The sequence below is a fragment of the Psammomys obesus genome, unplaced genomic scaffold (genome assembly GCF_907164565.1).
Source record: "Psammomys obesus unplaced genomic scaffold, mPsaObe1.curated_primary_1811, whole genome shotgun sequence".
NCBI classification, from domain to species: Eukaryota; Metazoa; Chordata; class Mammalia; order Rodentia; family Muridae; genus Psammomys; species Psammomys obesus.
This window is the reverse complement of record NW_026596057.1, coordinates 21,125,944-21,133,927: the sequence shown is the minus strand read 5'-3', so window position 1 is coordinate 21,133,927 and position 7,984 is coordinate 21,125,944.

Genomic DNA, 7,984 nt, shown 5'->3' with positions numbered 1-7,984 from the left:
AGGGTGGGAGGGTGTGTTGGCAGGGAGGAGATGAGGGTGGGAGGGTGGGATTTGGAGGGAAAGAGGGGGTGGGATATAGCAGGGATACAAAGTTAACAAACTGTAACTAATATTAAACAAAAATAAAAATTAATTAAAATAATAATAGTAAAATAAAAAAGAGCATGGCTACCATTAATAAAATGTTACAGCAAAACATTTTTCCATAATGTAAGCAATGTGCTGGAATTGTCAGTAATGAAATATTAAGGATACTAAGACCTATACTCCTACCACAGTGAGCTTTCTGGAACACTACTTACTGTTTTGTTGTTCTTGCTGTTTTGTTTTGTTTAGTTTTTACTTTGTTTTGTTGTTTTAGTGAAGTATTCATATATTCATATAATACACTTCGATCAAATCCACCCCATTCCCTACCATTTCAGATCTTTCTCTAACTCATTCACCATTTTTCTTCACAATACTATGTATGTTATATATCTTCCTTATTAAATATAGTCTACTCAGTCATTCTTGAATGCATGTCATTGGTGCAATCTATAGGAGGGCTAGTTTAATGAACTCCAATGTGTCTGTAGATAATCTATATTTCTACTCGTCCTTCGGTCTCTTCATAAAAATAATATTGATAACTACAATATAATTGGGCAACTTGAAAGCATTTATGAGAACTTAAATGAAAATTATTATTTTAGAATTATAGTGCATATAAAAAATTTAGGTCAAAAGGGCTAAACCACTGCCTTTTAAAACTATTTGTTCATTTTGTAGTAAACACTTTTTATTGGCTATTATTCTAAGAACAGTAAGGAAAATAAGGATAACCAAGATATATCCTTTTTTCCTCAGGAAAATACAAAATAAATTGATAATGAGAAAATAACACGTTTTTAAAATAATATACATTATTATTATTTTTTAATGTGGGCTGTGCAACTTATTCAATAGTTCAATGTAATACTGTCATGTACATGTTGGGCTGCATGTTGTGACTCAAGAAGCCCATGAGTCCCAGGATAGGAATGCAACAAAGGAAAAAGAAACATATTTAAGGAATACAATGATAACTAAGGTGGGTTATAAAGTAGCATTTTATCATTATCTGATTGTGTTTATCAGTTGAAAAAGGCATACATGTATATAATGTATTATGAATCTATGTCAAATATATGTGTATAGAAAGAAAAAATGCACATGAGTGGGTATAGTTTCTATCCTAACACTCATCTTTCCCTCCCTGCACCCCCTCTATATAAAATATCATATATATCATATACATACGTGCGCATATACACAGACACACACACACATACACACACACACATCACTGTACCTAGTTAGTGGTTCAATATACCAAAATCCATCAATGTAATCTACCATATGAACAAACTGAAAGAAAAAAAAAAAAAAAACATGATGATCTCTTTAGATGCCAAAAAAAAAAAATAAAATAAAATAAAATAAAAAATAAAGCATTTGAAAAAAATCTAACACTAGTTCATGTTTAAAGTTTTGGAGAGATCAGGGATACAAGGCACATACCAAAACATAGTAAAAGCAATATACAGCAAGCTTATAGTCAGTATCAAACTAAATGGAGAGGAATTTAAATCAATCCCACTTAAGTCAGGGTCAAGACAAAGCTGCCCACACTCCCCTTACCTCCTTGCTAGAGTAATAAGACAACTAAAGGGAATCAAAGGGATGCAAATTAGAAAAGAAGTAGTCAAAGTATCACTATTCACAGATGATATGATAGTATACATGAGTGAATCCAAAATTCTACCAGAGAACTCCTCATACAGATAAAGACCTTCATCAAAGTGGCTGGATATAAATTTAATTAAAAAAAAATCAGTAGCCCTCCAGTATATAAAAGACAAAAGGCCAGTCCTGAAGATACCTGATAAAACAGGGCCAGACGAAAGGGGAGGAGGTCCTCCCCAATCCGTGGACTTGGAAAGAGGCAGGGAGAAACTGACGGAGGGAGGGTGGGATTGTGAGGGAATAAGGGAGCAGGATATAGAGTTAATAAAATGTAACTAATAATAATAAACAATAATAAAAAAATCTGAAGAGAAAAAAAAAGATAAAAGGGCTGAGTAAGAAATTAGGAAAACAACAGCCTTCATGATAGCCACAAATAACATAAAGTAGCTTGATATAACTCTAACCAAAGACGTGAAAAACTTATTTAAAAAAAAAAAAAAAACTTCAAGTCTCTGAAGAAAGAAATTGAAGAAGATATCAGAAAATGGAAAGATTTCCCATACTCGTAGATTGGTAGGTGTGGTATAGTAAAAAATGGTAATCTACAGATTCAATGCAATTACCAACATAATACCAAAACAATTCTTTACAGACCTTGAAAAAACAATTCTCAACTTCATATGGAAAAAAAACAAACAAACAATAATCCCAAGATACCAAAAACAATCCTGTACAAAAAAAAAAAAAAAAAATCAAAACAACACAAAAAAAAAAAAAAAAACTTCTGAAGGTATCTCCATCCCAGATCTCAAGCTATACTATAATGCAAAAAAAAAAAAAAAAAAATAGCATTGTACTGTCATAGAAACAGACTGGAGGATCAAAGCAATAGAATCTAAGACACAGAAATAAATATACACACCTATGGAAGCCTGGTTTTTGACAAACAAGCCAAATACATACAATGGAATACGAATATAATCTTTAAAAAATGGTGCTGGTCTAACTGTCTACATGTAGAAAAATGCAAGTGCATCCATTCTCATCACCCTGCACAAACTTAAAGTCCTAGTGGATCAAAGACCTCAACATAAACCAGATACACTAAACCTGTTAGAAAAAAAAAAGTAGGGAAGAATCTTGAATGCATTGGCACAGGAATATTTCTTGTACAGTGTGTGGGAATGGAAGGTAGTACAGCCATTGTAGAAAACACTATGATCTGGTAGTTTCAACACCTTGAAGAGATTACCAGAGTGCAGAAGATTAAACAGCACTTCCATATTTATTACATCTTGATTCACCATATCCAAGGGATGGGATGAACTAAATGTGCTTGGGTGGATGAAGAGTTAAAAAAAAAAAAAAGAAAAAGAAAACTAGTACACATACATTACAGGGTATTCCTCAGTCATGAAGTCAGCTCTTTTGGTAACATGGATGGCACTAGACATCTTTATAGTAAGGGAAGTATAAACCTGGGAATGATAGAAAGCACCTGCATAACCTGAACCACACAGAGAAAGATGATAGAATTGATTGCAGAGGCTGGAAATATTTTTGTTGCTCTGTCTCTATGATATAAAAATTTATTTTATCTCTTCATTAGAATTGCTTTTTATTTGTTGTTTTTATGCTCATTTTGTCTTACATTCATGACTTCTTTATGCTTTGGTATAACCTGAAATTTGAAGAAGAAGTCAAAGTCTGTGGCCTGTTCGTTCATAATTTTCTGAAGTGTCTCACTCTGTTTCCCAATCAAGGAGGTCACCAAGTTGAGCTAGGTTAAAGTTTCATGAGCAGCGTTCCTCTCAAACACAGTTACTTCTAAACACCTTCCTGACCTTATGGTGAGCACTTTCATTAGCCTACAATCAGAACTGCACTGCTAAAAGCCCAGACACATTTACTTTGAATAGTTAATATCAGTTCCCTGTTATTTTTCTCCATATCATAATTCTCCTTGGAGAAATATTATTCACATTTTCATCTTTTACATATTTGAAGTTAGATTGTATTAAAGTGAAAAGTCGACTGCACCAGACGAGTTCACTAAGTAGCAATTACAAAATTAGGTTGGCTTCCTGGACTAGAAAATGTTTGGATATGACTGCAAAAGCACATTCAACAGCAATCAACAGTGTGGCTCTTTTAGCCATATGCTTTCCCTCATGCCACTATTTCCAGCACTCAAGTCTCTGAGGCAGAGGGTTTCAAATTTGAGACGAGTCAAAAAGCTCATTAAGACAAAAACATCCAGTTTCTATGATAGAATATCAATTATCTTTAGCTAATCATCTCCCCACACTAGGGAGGTAAATTCCCTAACATGTATTTACATTTCTTTTTTTGGTACAGTTTTAACTTACCCCATTCTTGAAAATTCCTTAAGTCTGAAACTGTGGTGCAAATTCTCAGAGCAACTTGACACTTTCCTGCATTGCTAGCTGCTAAAATGCCATGTATCTGCTCAATGATATTCACATCTGTCACAAGATAACTTTGAGAAGCAACTTACCTTTTTGAATAAAGATAATATGGTGTTATGCAATTCTATAAACTCACAGGTTTTAAAGCTACAGAAAAGGTCCCTGATGATAACTGTATTAAAAAAGTCAAAGTAATTCTAGTGAGTTTTGGATTCCAGGATTTTTTAATGTGAACTCAAAATTTACCTAGTGCTTTTTGATATTCATTCTCTTAACCTGTACCTGTAGAAGAAAATAGATTCACTTTTACACACTACACTTTTTCCCAATATGCACACCTTTATTTGTGGTTCCCCAGCTCCTAGCAGACTAAAACCAACAAATTAGAATAAAGTGAAATGCTTCCAAATGAGAGATAGAGATGTGATCAGTTCTCAGAGGGGCACTGGACTGGGATTCCGTGCCCCAAATGCTCTCATTTCCAGGAGTAACCACTGATCTTCCACGCAGTTGTTTGCAGTTGTCACAAAGGTGCGACAAGTACAGGTTTCTTTCATTGGGAAAACATAAAATTTACAATGTACTAAACAAACTATTCTCTACATAAGTAGTTCTGCCTCTCTCTGCACTATGCTATCTTGTCCTCATGGACATCGTTGGACATTGGTATCATTATATTTGACTGAAGCTCACTGCCCCAGGAGAAAAATAGCTTTGAGTGAGCTCAGGTATCTGGAATTATCAACATTGTTTTTAATTAGTAATAAAATAGGAAAAAAAATGAGTATCTTAATGGAATAATTTTTAATGTTACAATATATGCACCCTGTTCTTTACATTTTAATCAGTTTAAAGATGCCTACCCACTACACCCTGGGCATTTATATTTTAATAGATATGCTGTAAACTGTAATGATTATTTATCCCAGTATTTCAAACCTTCAGTGTATTTTCATTGATATAAACTGTGCATCAGAATAGCAGAAATTATCTCAAAAATATATATGGCATATAATAAAAAAGAATAAAAATGTTGTTTTAAGTTTATAATGTGATAGCTTTTGCTTTTCCAAGTGATTTTCAACTTCAAATATGTATCAGTTTTTATTTCCACTGCTTTCACTGACAGTATTCACAAAGCTTCAAAAACAAGTTTTCTCTTTACCATGAAAGTTGTGATTGACTTACCAGATATAAGATGAAAAATGTTTCTGTAAGTATCATCTTGACACCTTTCTCAAATTTAAGAATCAGTTCAGTATCCAAGTGGGTTACCTAGTAATGGGAAGAGGGACTGCCTCTGACATAATCTGATTGGCCTGCTCGTTGATCACCTCCCCCTGAGTGGGGAGCAGCCTTACCAGGCCACAGAAGAGGACAATGGAGCCACTTTTGATGAGAACTGATGGACTAAGATCAGAAAGGAGAGGAGAACCTCCCCTGTCAGTGGACTTGGGGAGGGGCATGCATGCAGAAAGGGGAGGGAGGGTGGGATCGGGAGGGGAGGATGGAGGGGCTTATGGGGGATACAAAATGAATAAAGTGTAATTAATAAAAAATAAAAAAAGTTAAAAAATAAAATAAAATATAAACTAAAAAAAAAAATCAGTGTTTTAATATTTTGTTTCCCTCTCAAAATTAGCATTTTCCTATTGGGCCCATAATTGATACTTGTTTTCATTCCTATTCACATGAACAACTATGATGTATTTTTTTTCTTTTTAAATGGTCCTCCCCAATCTGTGGACTTGGAAAGGGGCAGGGAGGAGCTGAGGGAGGGAGGGTCGGATTGGGAGGGAATAAGGGAGCGGGATACAGCTGTGATACAGTTAATAAAATGTAACTAATAATATTAATAATAATAATAAAATATTAAAAAAGATGCTGGTATACTAATCTTTGTACATAAATACAGAAAACAAAAAAAAATATAGGTCCACATCTTTTTTTATTGAGTATATTAGTTTGACACAATAACCTGATTATATTTATGTCCCAGATGCACAGGATAACAGAGGTTTCAAAGCAGGAATATACATTTAATTCAAAAAATAAAAGATCTGAAGTGTTCAGCCAACATCATGCCCTTTCTGGCTCTGAAAGTAATGCGAATATGTGATCAGAGGGATTGAAAGTAGGCACTTGACAAAAGAGGTGGAAAATAATTAAATAAAAATAATCAATCTCATTTTGTGAGGCCATGAACAGATACCTGAGGTGTAAATAAAGTGAATTTTAGGGCCTAGGATTCAACACTTTTTAAACCCTCAACAATTATAATTATAGCAATCATACTTTTGTGGGTTCTGTCTGAATAAGTCTAATTACTGACCATCCCAGCTGAGAAAACTCTTGAAATTCATCTCCCACTATCAATACTGAGTAAGTGTTCCCTTAGGAGCTGATTGATATTAAAAGGTTTTCAAACAATGTTTACTACAGTTACAGGATTTCTCACAGTATGGTAGGTGGTTTGGGTAAAAGTGGCTGAAGTCCTAATACACATTTTGCTTTCTTCTGTTTTGTTTTTAAGTCAATTTTAAAAATTCTTGTGAACTTTCATAATGTATTTATGGCAGAAGCATTAGAAAAAGGAAGAAAGAGTTGAGAAAAAGTTATATACATAATTCTCTGTATAGCTTTGTCTGTCTTAGAAGTGTTTTGTGGAACAGGTTAGCCTTGATCTTAAAGGGATCTGCCTGACTATTCTTCTTTGAGTCCTGGGATTAAAGAAATATGTGCAAGATGCTGTCTTTTTTCCATTGTATGGTTTTGGTTTCTTTGTCAAAAATAAAGTATCCATAGGTGTGTGGGTTTATTTCTGGGTCTTCTATTCGATTCCATTGATCCACCATTCTATTTCTATGCCAGTATCATTCAGTTTTTATTATTTTTGCTCCGTGGTACAGCTTGAGATCAGGGATAGAGATACCTCCAGACGATCTGTTTTGTACAGAATTGTTTTGGTAATTCTGTTCTTGTTTGTTTCTTTGTTTTTCCATATGAAGCTGAGAATTGTTCTTTCAAGGTTTGTAAAGAATTGTAATTTGGTAATTTGATGGGAATTGCATTGAATGTGTAGATTGTTTTTGGCAGGATGGCTATTTTTACTATGTTAATCCTACCGATCCATGAGCATGGGAGATCTCTCCATCTTCTGATAACTTCTTCAATTTTTTCTTCAGAGACTTGAAGTTTTTTTTTTTTTTTTTTTTCAAACAGATCTTTCACTTGGTTGGTTAGAGTCACACCATACTTTATGTTATTAGTCACTATTATGAAGTGTGTTGTTTCCCTGATCTCTGTCTCAGCCCTATTGTCTTTCATATACAGGAGGGCTACTTATTATTTTTTGAGATAATTTTGTATCCAGCCACTTTGCTGAAGGTGTTTATCAGCTGAAGGAGTTTTCTGGTTAAATTTTTGGGGTCACTCATGTATACTATCATAGCATCTGCAAAAAGAGATACTTTGACTTCTTCCTTTCTGATTTGTATCACCTTGATCTACATTAATTGTCTTATTGCTCTAGCTAGGACTTCAAGTACTATGTTAAAGAGATATGGAGAGAGTGAGCAGCCTTGTCTTGACCCTGAATGGGATGGTTTTAAGTTTCTCTCCATTTAGATTGATGTTCGCTATAGGCCTTCAAAGAACAGCTAAATCCAATTCTCTCCAAATTATTCCACAAAATAGAAACAAAAGGAACATTGCCAAACTCATTCTATGAAGTTAGTCACCTTGATACCTAAACCAAAAAAGAGAACTTCAGACCTATCTTTCTTATGAACATTGATGCAAAAAGTACTTGCAAATCAAATCCAAGAATATAAAAAAAGATATCA